The 13379-nt window shown below is 43.2% G+C and overlaps 1 protein-coding gene and 1 pseudogene across 1 annotated transcript in view; both read right to left on the reverse strand.

The window, feature by feature from the left end:
• Nucleotides 1-13379, reverse strand: part of PBX4 (PBX homeobox 4) — a 47388-nt gene that overhangs the window by 27995 nt on the left and 6014 nt on the right.
• On the reverse strand, nucleotides 3383-4548 carry LOC132485639 (ubiquitin-like modifier-activating enzyme 5; annotated as a pseudogene).

The raw sequence follows: 13379 nt of genomic DNA on the forward strand, positions 1-13379 counted from the left end.
TGCGGTGAAGTTGGAGAGGGAAGTGGGGCTGACTGTAAGAGCCTTGTAGTCAGGGGAATAACTCTGGCTTTTGCTCACCTGTGATGGAAACTGTGGTCGGCAGAGGAATGGTCCCCAAAGATGTCCACATCTTAATCCTCAGAACCACTTACGAGGGAAAAAGAACTCTGCAGATGATTAATGTTAAGGACTTTCAGGTGGGAAGATTAACTTGGATTATACAGATGGGCCCAATCTAATCATGTGCCTTTAAAAAAAATTGAAGGATAATTGATTTACATTTAATCATGTGTCTTTAAAAGTGGACAAACTCTCCCAGCTGTGGTCAGTGAAAGAGATGCAACGACATAGGGTCAGAGACACTACATTGTGGGCTTTGAAGATGGAGGGACTGCGAGCCAAGGAATGCAGGTGGCCTCGACAGGCTGGAAAAGGCAAGGAAGTGGACTCTCCTTCGGAGCCTCCAGAAGGAATGTCCTGCTAACGCCTTCATTTTAGCCCAATGAGAGGCCAATGTTGGACTTGGAACCTACAGAAACGGAAGATAACAAATTTTTTTTTTTTTTTGCGGTACGTGGGCCTCTCACTGTTGTGGCCTCTCCCGTTGCAGAGCACAGGCTCCGGACGCGCAGGATCAGCGGCCATGGCTCACGGGCCCAGCCGCTCTGGGGCATGTGGGATCTTCCTGGACCGGGGCACGAACCCGTGTCCCCTGCATCGGCAGGCAGACTCTCAACCACTGCGCCACCAGGGAAGCCCCTGGCTATTTGTTTTTTTATTGTTGAGTTGTAAGAGTTCCTTACATATTCTGGATACTAGACACTAATCAGATATATATATGATTTGCAAATCTTTTTTCCCATTCTGTGAGCTGTCTTTTGACTTTCTTTTTTTTTTTTTGATTTATTGATTTTATTTTTGGCTGCTTTGGGTCTCTGCTGTTGCACGCACGTGAGCTTTCTCTAGTTGTGGCGAGCGGGGGTTACCCTTCATTGCAGTGAGCGCGTTTCTCATTGCAGTGGCTTCTCTTGTTGTGGAGCACAGGCTCTAGGCGCGTGGGCTTCAGTAGTTGTGGCACACAGCCTCGGTAGTTGTGTGGCTCATGGGCTCTAGAGCACAGGCTCAGTAGATGTGGCGCACGGGCTTAGTTGTTCCGTGGCATGTGGGATCTTCCAGGACCAGGGCTCGAACCCATGTCGCCTGCACTGGCAGGCAGATTCTTAACCACTGTGCCACCAGGGAAGTCCCTTGACTTTCTTTATAGTGTCCTTTGAAGCACAAAAGTTTTTCATTTTGATGAAATCAAATTTATCTATTTTTTTCTTTTGTTGCTCGTGCTTTGGGGGTCATATCTAAGAAGCCATGGAGTAATTCAGGGTTACAAATGTTTATGCCTATATTTTCATCTAATAGTTTTTTTTAATAGGATTAACTCTTACACTTAGGTGTTTCATCCATTTAATTTTTGTACAAGGTGTAAGCTAAGGGTCCAACTTCATTCTTTTGCATGTGGAGATCCAGTTTTACCAGCACCATTTGTGGAAGAGACTCTTCTTTCCCCATTGAATGGTTTTGACACCCTTGTCAAAAGTTAGTTGACCATAGATGTGTGGGTTTATTTCTGCACTTTCAATTCTATTCCATTGATCTATTTGCCTAACCTTAAGCAAACTGCATTTTATTTTATTTTATTTTTCTGCTAAAATAATAACTTTAATGGAAGATATAAGACAAAAAAATTAGATAAGATTTGGTACAGTATAAGACACCAGCAGGGTACAGTGCCAAATTAAGAAAAGAAAAAAGGTCTTTAGAAGATAGCAGGTTCTAATATGTATATGTATAACTGTTTCAATTTGTGTACACCTGAAACTAACACATATTGTAAATCAACTATACTCCAATAAAAATTTTTTTAAAAAAGGATAGTAGGTTCTAGCTATTTATCAAACTATATAAACTTATAGGTAAAGCCTTACCAAATTAGTGTACCAGAGGTACCAAATTAGTATACCAAAGGAATGGGATTTAGAAAGACTGCATTTCTTTTTTGAAATTCAAAGCATCTCTAGGAACTAGAAAAGTTATTTTACAGATGACTATGCTAAAATTTTAAACAACAACAAATGACCTACTAAGGCAACGTAAATATGTTTCAAGGCTAGAAAAACTATCCCCATACTTTCCTGACATCACTCTAAACATAAGAATCGCAGGATGCTAAAATCTCAAAGCTAATATATTAAACATATTTGATATTTGGGGCTTTCTGAAATTATTTTTAGAATTTTACTTTACAAGTGGGAAATGCACTTTTAATTTTTTAATAACATTTTCCTCCTAAAGATAGAATTTAGACATTTATATCTTTTCAGAGCAAAAGGCATCAAAATAGGAGACTAGCATAGTACCAGCCTACAGATAATGGTTACACATGCATGTGTCTTTATTAGTCTCCAAACCATTAGGAATTTATTTCAAACAAGGCTCTCTAAGCCTTCATTATTTATATGCAAAATCCAGAGAAAACCAGTTTATCAAATTACGATTTAGTGGTCACAATCAGGGAAAATGATACTCTTCCCTGTGAAGAAATACATGTCAGTCATTGCAGAGGCAATTTAGACCTCTTTTATTGTCTGTTATCCAGGACAAACCTTTGCCAATATCTAATTACCCACGGAATCAAATTTAAATGAAATAAAGTATTAGAAGGTAGCCCATATGATGGGTATAATTTAGATGATCTTAGCCTAAATTTATCTTTTGCTCCTCAATAAAGCACACTGACTCAGATATATGTTCCACAGATGATATGCTTTTTCTTAGTCAGTGCAGAAATATAATTTGTACATCCTGAAAATATCTTTATCTGTCTATCCATGAAGAAAGCTTCCTCTTATTTGCCTCTGTCTTGTTTTGAATATATAATTCAGAGGTTTACAACCTTTTCCAATGACTGTATTTCAGCATGTGTTTCATCAGGAAACATTTGAAAGGATGTTTTTATTTTATAGGTTTACTATTTGAAATTCATTGTTGCTCAAGTTGGTAGTGGTGGGCAGTTTTCCTATAGAGAGCAATTCCAAACACAATGAGTAGATGCCTGCTGGCTCTAATCAATAGGTTGTACCTCTTGTCCTTTCCCTGTATTTGACCACACACTATTCTGTTGTCCATGGCCTCAGGCAAATCAAATTGGTCCTTTCTTCCCACCCCTCCCAAAAGGCCAAAACAGTTCAATGGCTAAGTTTTAAATAAGATTTATAAATGCCTGCAATAATCCTTTGAAGTTTTCTTCTTAGAATGAAACATGAGTTTTAGGGGAGTTTCTGATTTAGTTGAAGGTGGGGGGGGAGCAACAAGTAGCAGTCACAGTACTTTTAAATAGTATAACAATTCAGTGAAGATTATACATCAACTGATGTTGCCCTAAGTTTTCTCAGTTTTAAATGATTTTTTTTTAATTGCTAGGGAACAGGTTTAGACACAGGAAATAAAATACAGGCCAGTCCATTATTTACATGTTCTTCATCTTGGCCATGAGGGCTTCCAAGCTTTCACCAGAATCTTCCACTGTTACTTCAGGTACAGAATCTTCTTGCTTTGGGGGAACTGTATATGTCACTGTAATTCCTTCAGGTAAGTCAGGAATTGGACCTGAAGAATTTTTCAGTTCCTCTTCTGAAACCTCAGGTACCAACTCAATACCCGACTCATTGTCGTCATGTATTATCTCTTCCTCTTCTTGAACAACCTCCTGTGTGGGTAGTGCTGCTACCTTTTTCTTATATTCTTCCTGTTGCTTCCTACAATTTCTGTCATCACACTAAGGATTTGGCTTAATGGACATAGTAGGGAAAAAATCCTGCACTGCATTGTATCCAAGTTAAAAACTAACGGTACCAAAATTTAACAGAAACTTTAACACATTTTGTACCAAGATCCCAGCAACCACTCCCACAGTGGAAGACTGGCTGTACAAACACCTTCTCGTTTCAGAGTCTTCTCATCAATATTTGCAGCAACTACAAGCGGTGGAGCACACGCAAAACAAGCAGATTCTCCAGGAAGTATGAGCTGTATATGCCCTGAAACTGCATTTTCACTGACCCTAGACTCCATCCATGTTTGTCCATGCTCATTACAAGCTGTATTTATTGTCACTCGAGCTTCAAAATTGTCCCCACAGCTAAGAACTAGGTCAACAGGTTTTCTTTCTTCTAATCCACCATTACTTATTCTATTCATGAAACGTTCAAAGTTTTCTGCTGTGTTATATTGTAGTTGTGTACTTCAAAAAGAACATCAGGATTAATGTTCTGCTGCTTGAACTTTACTTAATCCTGCTTGATGAGGTTGGAAGAAAAGTCTATTCATATTGGCCAATTCCACCTTGTCATAGTCAAAGAGTAGCAACTTACCAATGCCACACCTTGTCAGCATTTCAGCAGTCACACTGCCAACTCCACCAACACCTACAATTGCTACAGCAAAGGTACGGATTTTCTCATAGTAGCTTCCAATTCCCATTTGTTTCAACGCCATCAGGCGGCGTCTCCGCCGCTCTTGCGGGCATCTCGGCCCAAACTGCATTTTAAAAAGATCACTGTGGCTGCTCTCTGGAGACTGGGCTGGAAGGCAAATATGGACAAGGATACCAATCTGGAGGCTATTACAGCTGGAATAGTCCAGAAATGCTGTTGGCTTAGTTTAGAGTTATGGTAGTAGACATAAAAAGTAGATAGATCTTTGGTTTGGGGAATGGAATCAACAGGACCTCCTGATAAACTGGTGTAGGGTTTTAGGGAAAGAGGAGGCTCTAGGATAACTACTAGCTTTAGGTCTGAGCAACTGGATGGATGGAAATATCATCAACTTCAACAGGGGAGACTGGAGGGCAGCAGGTTTGGGGGAGGAGGGTCTGGAAAGGAGGGTTGTGCTTTGATCAGGTTTCACCTGAGATCCCTATGAGCTACCCAAGAGGAGGTATCAGGTAGGCAGCTGGCACATGGACATGGACTCAAGGCTGGAGATAAACAATATAAAGATGGAGTCCTGGGCACAGAGATGGCACTTTAAGCCACAAGACTTGAGGGAATCACTATAGGACAATGTAGACAGAGAGCGGCCCAGGCCCCAGGCTTAGGCATCTGTACTTGTAGAGGTCAAGCAGATGAGAAAATCCTGCAGAAGAGACAGGGACCCAAACTGCCAGTGGGGAGGAACCAAAAACAGTTTCAAAGAGAGAAGAGTAATCTGTGAGAAATGCTTCTGAGAGGTGAAGTGGGAGAAGAGACCTTGGATTTAGCAACATGGAGGTCACTGGTGACTCAGCAGAGTGAGGAGGTTGGGAGAAGGTGGGTGGAGGTGGGAGAGGAAGTGGAAGTAGCAACCACAAACTCTTTGACACTTGATCCCAAAAGAAAGTAAAGAAATGTAGCAAGTGCTAAAAGAAAGGGTGTGTATTAATCATGTTTAAAATTTTCTATATTTTATGATGCTTTGACATCCTGGGGCAGGGAGAGACTGCCCTTCCCAGGGCTAACTAAATCCAGATATAGCAAACAACTTGCCTGAGGGCGTGCCTTTCATATGCAAACTCAAATCCAAAGGCCACACTCCCAATACCTCTTTTATCTAACCCTCAGTACCAGTCAAGATGCCCCCACACACACACCCCCACCCCTGCCCCACTTCCCTGGTGGCACAGTGGTTAAGAATCCACCTGCCAATGCAGGGGACACGGGTTCGAGCCCTGGTCCAGGAAGAGCCCACATGCCACGGAGCAACTAAGCCCGTGCGCCACAACTACTGAAGCCTGCACGCCTAGAGCCCGTGCACCACAACGAAGAGTAGCCCCCACTTGCTGCAACTAGAGAAAGACTGCGCACACCAACTCAGCCAAAAATAAATAAATAAATAGATAAATAAATTTATTTAAAAAAAAAAAAGATGCCCCCACCCTGGGACTTCCCTGGTAGTCCAGTGGTTAAGACTCCATGCTCCCAATGCAGGGGGCCTGGGTTCGATCCCTGGTCAGGGAACTAGATCTCACATGCCACAATGGAGAAGATCCCGCGTGCCAGCAACTAAGACCCGGCCCAGCCCAAAAGAAAAAAAAAAAATGCCCCCAGCCCTAAATCACCCCAGGGCCAGGTACCAGATAAAGAGAGACCAACTCTATTGCCCAGAGCCTGCTGAAATTATTGAAACTATCCAATCCTAAACTTGCTCAAACTGTCTAACCTGCCTCGTCCTTTCCTTCCCATGGAAATCACAATAAAGGCTCCAGGCCATTCTGTCCCCTTACTTCTTCTGCCTCCCAAAGGACTTCCCAGTGTGGTGCTTCCCCATGTGGCCCTGCACGTGTGGCCTGCCTCCTCCTCTCAGGAATTTCAAGTGATAAACTCTTCTTTCAAATTTGTCTCTGTCTTTCTTCTTACCTGATTAAAACAAATCCCAGGTACAAATAAAGACAGGGAGAGTCAAGGGAGGCTGTCGTTTCTTTGTGTGTTTTTAAAGATACAAGACACTAGCACATGTCTATATGCCCAAGAGCCAGTCTAGGGAGGGGATTTGATAATGCAAGAGAGAGAGTGAGGAGAACTGCAATCTCAACGGTGGGTGTGTTCACCGTTGGTGAACAACTTTGATGAGTACTATGCCATTATTTTAACATTTACTGTTATTATGATTTTAAGTCCTGTAATGCTGTCATCCAAGCATTCATTATTAAAAGATGCTATCAAGGACAGAAAATATACCTGAAAATCAGTAACTTCATGATGGAAGTAAAATATGACTAACACCATGAGAAAGGCCAAACATCTGCCACAACTCACTACACTGTTAATCTATGGGAGAATGTCCTCATTTCCAAATGCCTTCCAAATCCATCGTGCGCCCCTGTGGGATGCCTTTCAAAAGGCTAGGGTTGGGGTGCAGAACTCAGATATACACTTCTGAATCCCAAATATGAAAATGTTAATGGGGGATGAGATTTGGTGCCCTGTAAAGCTGAACCCAAACGTTAGTCTTTCTTATACAGTACACAGTAATCGATCACACAGGATATTATGCCAAAATGTTTTCCTTCCATAGAAGCAGTTATTATCATTAATGAAAATGGTCTCCGGTTAGAGCTTGTTATCCTCTGTAAATGTAATTCTAAAAATAGAAGGAAAGAGGGGCTTCCCTGGTGGCGCAGTGGTTAAGAACCTGCCTGCCAATGCAAGGGACATGGGTTCAAGCCCTGGTCCGGGAAGATCTCACGTGCCGCGGAGCAACTAAGTCCATGTGCTACAACTACTGAGCCTGCGCTCTAGAGTCCGTGAGCCACAACTACTGAGCCTGCGTGCCACAACTACTGAAGCCCATGCACCTAGAGCCCGTGCTCCACAACAAGAGAAGCCACCGCAATGAGAAGCCCGCGCACCACGACGAAGAGTAGCCCCTGCTCGCCGCAACTAGAGAAAGCCCGCGCACAGCAACAAAGACCCAATGCAACCAAAAATAAATAATAAATAAAGAAATAAATTTAAAAAAGAATACAAGGAAAGAGAATGAAGTCGGCTGCTCTGCTTCTTAAAGGGGATTCTAGGAATGATCACTCCCAGGTCAGTTTCCTGCTTATAAAACATCTTACTTTAGATACAGTATAAAGCACCTTTGAATGAATACAAAGTAACTTCACAGAATGTTTTTGTGGTTTATTTTGAAAAGTAAACAAATGTCTAACCTTTAAGCATGTTCTTGGCCTAGAGGTGATCAAGCGGCTGACAGCAAACCATCAGTGATTACATAAAGTACGACAGACCACATCATTCATCAAAGGGGATGAACTAATTTCTGTGACAGACACATCCTAAGGTCACCCCCACTGAGTATAACCCTCTCTCCTTGAGATTGGGCAGAATCTGTGACTTGCAAAGTGGCAAAAGTGATGGTATATAGTCTCGCCCGTGGTTATGTTACATTATGACTCCACCTTAGTGGACTGGGGAACGTCACCTGCTGGCCTTGAAGCCAGCTGCCATGTTGTGAGAGGGCCGGTAATGGGGAACTGCAGGCAGCCTCTTGGAGCTGAGAGCAGACCCCCAGCTGACAGCCAGCAACAAAACAAGAACTTCAGTCCTGCAACTGCAAGCAACGGTTCTGCCAACAACCCTACGAGACTGGAAGATGATCCTGAGCTTCAGATAGGGACACAGATCAGCCAACACCTTGACCGAAGCCTTGTGAGACCCCGAGCAGAGGACCCAGCTCAGCTGTGCCCAGATTCCTGCCTGTGGAAACTGAGATCAGTTTTAACTGTTTTAAGCTGTTAGGTTTGTGGTAATTTGTTACATAGCAACAGATAGCTGAGATAACTGAACAGATTGTAAGGGAGTGAATGGGGACTGTGGGGAGAAAAAGGTCTGTGCTCGCACCTTTAGCAAGTACATGACATGTTCTATGCAACCAAGTATCTGCATTAAAACAAAACAAAATGTTAATGTTGGGCTTCCCTGGTGGTGCAGTGGTTAAGAATCTCCCTGCCAATGCAGGGGACATGGGTTCGAGCCCTGGTCCGGGAAGATCCCACATGCTGTGGAGCAACTAAGCCCACATGCCACAACTACTGAAGCCCACGCACCTAGAGCCTGTGCTCCACAACAAGAGAAGCCGCCACAATGAGAAGCCCACACACCACAACAAAGAGTAGCCCCCGCTCACCACAACTAGACAAGCCCATGCGCACAACAAAGACCCAACGCAGCCAAAAATAAATAAATAAATAAAATTATTTTTAAAAAATGTTAATGTTTATGAAGAAGCAAAATTCCAATGAATGAGAAATCATAAATCTTTTAAATAAATAAAAGAAACTTCCGAGGATAATCTAAATTAAAAACAAATCTGCGAATATCCTTTTAAAACCAATGCTAAACAAAAACAATCTGTAACAAAACTATTGAGAGTCACATAGAATCATGCCAGAAAAGGAAAGCATACAGCTTTATCACCCTCCAACCCCACTTATTCAATATTTATAGGACAAACATTTATTGAGGCACTAGTGTATACCGGTCACTGTATAATGAGAAAGGAATGTGGGAATGAATAGAACGTAAGTCACATCCTGGCTTCTACCAACAGTGTACTGTAGCTTCTAATTTTAGCTGTAATTTACTTTTCCAAATTATGGAAGAATCTGCTTTCCTGAACAAGGTATTATTTTATTATATTTATTTATTTTGGAGGTATTTATTTATTTCCTTATTTTTTACTGAAGTATAGTTGACTTACATTAGTTTCAGGTGTACACCATAGTAATTCAATATTTGTATAGCTTATACTCCAAACAAAGTTATTATAAAGTATTGACTATATTCCCTGTGCTGTACATTACATCCTTGTAACTTACTTATTTTATACCTAGTAGTTTGTACCTTTTAACCCCCTTCACCTATTTAGCCTCTCCCCCAGCCCTCTCCCCTCTGGCAACCACTAGTTTGTTCTCTGTACCTGTGAGAGATTTCTGTTCTGTTTGTTTGCTTGTTTCATTTTTTAGATTTCACGTATTAGTGAAAACATACACTATTTGTCTTTTTCTATCTAACTTATTTCCTGAGCAAGGTATCATTTTAAATTACTGAGGAATTTGATTTAGAGATATATTCAGAGATCTTATCCTTTAGAATAAGATACTTCTTGAAAAAGCTTCCCTGAGAGCGACAATGATTCTAATACCTCAACAAAAGATGAAATCAAATCCCCTTAATTATTCTCATTTCTAGGATTGTTTTAGCTGACAAATCCAGTCAACAATATTATGCACCTCCTGGAGACAGACCTAGGTAAAGAACAAAAATTAGAAGACATGTTTCCTACCCTGAGGAAATAAAATCTTGATGGAAAACCTAGAAATTCACAGAGGATGCCAAGCTCCAGAAAGGAATGCAGCCCAGGAGGCAGATGCCCTGGCATTTTAAAATAAGTTTCTTTGTAAAAGTAAAACTGGGAAGAATCAAACTGTTGTGGGTACCATCAATCATCTGTAGAGTCATTCTAAAAGCAAACCTACAAACAATGAAACAAAAACAGCTAAGTAAATGGGGGTTGAGAATACGTACTGATACCCAAATTCAACCATAGAAATTATTACAGTTATTTTAGCAAAATGAAGTCTTGGATCAGGAAGCAGTTTTGGCAACAGGAAATGAGGAAAATTATTTAATACAACACATGAAAAACTCTGCAGGACTTGAATGAAAGTGCAACCTTTAAATGGAATAAATTTAAGTCTGTGAAAATCTCATTATGATGTCCTTATTTCCTAATTTGCCCATGGATTGGTCACAATCAACACTGCTGTTAAATTTCTTACTCAAAACCACAGAGAGATGAAAATCTCTCTCCTGAGCAAAAGGTGAAATGGCTTCTCACTGCCTGCTCCAAAAAACTCAAACCACTTAGCAAGGCGTTCGAGGCTCTTCACCTGAGTCCTGCTGACCGTCTCCCTCCTCCGGACTTGGGGAAGTCCTAGTCCTCTGTCTAGTCCAAGACTCTAATGGGTTGGCCTGTCCTAGCCTGGATTTCTTACTCCCTCCTTTCTTCCGTTTAAAGCATTTACCACACCTGGCCTGGGCATGATGAAGGCCTCAACTTACTCATTTCAGAAATTCCAGGCCAGCACCATACTTGGCACACTAACTGAGCAAAGATTTGTTGAACTGAATTGAAGGAAAGGTAGAGGCTAGAGATGTGACACTAGCAGAGTAGAAATGAAGAGTCTGAAAGCAGAGCTCTGACGTCTCTAGACTTAAGTGGGGCAAGTGGAGAATCAAAAACTAGGGTGAGAACTGCTAGGTTCCACAGCCAAAGAAGGGAGCAGAAGCCAGAGGCACACAGGGCTCGGCTGGGGGCCCCTCTTCTTGGTCTTGGTTCTAGGGCCGAGCCCACAGGGGGCACTCATCCACTCTAGGAATGAAGGGAAAATATTAAGGGGTTTAATAGTGCATCATGACAAGAGAGACAATCAAAAAGGATGATGGGGCTTCCCTGGTGGCGCAGTGGTTGAGAGTCCACCTGACGATGCAGGGGACGTAGGTTCGTGGTCCGGGAAGGTCCCACATGCCATGGAGCGGCTGGGCCCGTGAGCCATGGCCGCTGAGCCTGCACGTCCGGAGCCTGTGCTCTGCAACGGGAGAGGCCACAACAGTGAGAGGCCCGCGTACCACAAAAAACAAACAAACAAACAAACAAACAAAAGAAAAGAATGGTGGCCAAGACACTAGATTTGGGGAATTCCCCGGCGGTTCAGTGGTTAGGACTTGGCTCTTTCACCACCTGGGCCTGGGTTCAATCCCTGGTAGGGGAACTAAGATCATGCAAGCCACATGGTGCGGTAAAAAACAAACAAACAAACAAAAAACCCACACCAACAAAGACACTAGATTTGGGCAGGAGGAAGTGATGAATAAAGCAGAAGGCTGCTTTAATAAGAAATAAGAGCAGGGGCCTTTAAACCACTGGAGGGCTCAATCTGAAAGAGAAATGAGTATCTCAAGACATTTCTGAAGAATGGATGGTAGAGAGGAGCTAATGACTATTGAACTTTCTTCTGATCCAGGACCAATACTTTAGAAAGGCTGGAGTACTTTCAGAAGTACTTATACAAGGAACAGAATAAACACCATGCTCACTCCTTGCTTGGCAAGGAGTTCAAGGCCATGCTCGATTGTATAGCAGCTAAAGCAGGCAGTCACCCCACCGAGTCCCCCCCTTGAAGGCCATACCCTCCACTCATGACTGATAGAAGCACACTGCATGCTTTCACGTTCCGTGCCTTCCCTGCACACGTGCTTGCCCCAGCCTGGAATGCCGTGTCTTCTCGGCCTAGGCAAAGCCTCTCATCTGGGTCACAGTCATCTCCTAGGGGGGTGCTTCTGTCCCCCAGCCTGACTTCAGCTGGATTCTAGTGTCCCATGGTACACATTCCACAGGCTCTCATCTTGCTGACAGGTAGTCTCCCTTGCCCTGGCTGATCGATTCCTCATCACCCTCTTCCCGGTTGCCCCTGCACTGCACTCTCCAGCGTCTGCCTCTCCTGAACTGTGAGCTTTTGGGACTCACTGCTGCATCCCCAGACCTGGCACAAAAGGAAGGTTTACTGAGCAAATGAGATTAAATTAGTGAGAACGAACTTTAAAAAACATCTTCTGAAGCCTTAGTCCAACTTTCTTTTTTTTTTTTTTTTTTGGCGCGGTACGCGGGCCTCTCACTGCTGTGGCCTCTCCCGTTGCGGAGCACAGGCTCTGGATGCACAGGCTCAGTGGCCATGGCTCATGGGCCCAGCCGCTCCGCGGCATGTGGGATCTTCCCGGACCGGGGCACAAACCTGTGTCCCCTGCATTGGCAGGCAGACTCTCAACCACTGTGCCACCAGGGAAGCCCTAGTCCAACTTTCTAATCTGCCACAGCACTGGATCACCTCCGAGCTCCTCTGAGCCAGAAGTGATGTCATGTCCTAGTGAGCCCGTGGGAGCTCTGGGAAGAGCAGGGAGGGTGGCAGGTCAGCACCAGAGTTCAAGAGAACAAGGCCAAGTGTCCATCCAACCACCCGCTAGTTGTCTGACCTCAGGCAAGTTCTTACTCAGGTCCAACTCCTCATCTAGAAACTTAGTGAAACCACCCACTTCCTAGGGTTACTGGGAGGCTTAAATGAGAGAAAGAAATCATGGTTGTCATTGTCATCAACCACTGTATTCTGACAGAGGCACTCGGTAACTATCACTTAAATGACTGAGTGATACCTGCTCATCTATGAAACTTTTCTGAAACATTCTGCATATTGCTTTACATATTGATAAAACCACTTCAAAAGGGATTTTGCTGTGATCCTAGATAGCTTCAGGAAATTGTTTTAAAACCAACAAAATCGGGACTTCCCTGGTGGCGCAGTGGTTAAGAATCCGCCTGCCAATGCAGGGGAGATGGGTTCGATCCCTGGTCTGGGAATATCCCACATGCTGTGGAGCAACTAAGCCTGTGAGCCACAACTACTGAAGCCCACGTGCCTAAAGCCTGTGCTCCATGAGAGAAGCCACTGTAATGAGAAGCCCGCGCACTGCAACAAAGAGTAGTCCCCGCTCAATGCAACTAGAGAAAGCCTGCATGCAGTTATGAAGACCCAATGAAGCAAAAAATAAAATAAAATAATAAAAAATCCAACAAAATCCAACTCTTAGGAAAAGCACACCAAGGACAGCAAGACTTTCCTTTGGCACTAGACAAAGCCAAGCTAAGCATGTTAACCCAGGAGCCGAGCTAAAACCTGCAAGCAGTTTAAGAACACAGACTGCCAGGCACCAAGTTGACTGGTATCTAAAGAA

The sequence above is a fragment of the Mesoplodon densirostris genome, chromosome 3, assembly GCF_025265405.1.
Source record: "Mesoplodon densirostris isolate mMesDen1 chromosome 3, mMesDen1 primary haplotype, whole genome shotgun sequence".
NCBI classification, from domain to species: domain Eukaryota; kingdom Metazoa; phylum Chordata; class Mammalia; order Artiodactyla; family Ziphiidae; genus Mesoplodon; species Mesoplodon densirostris.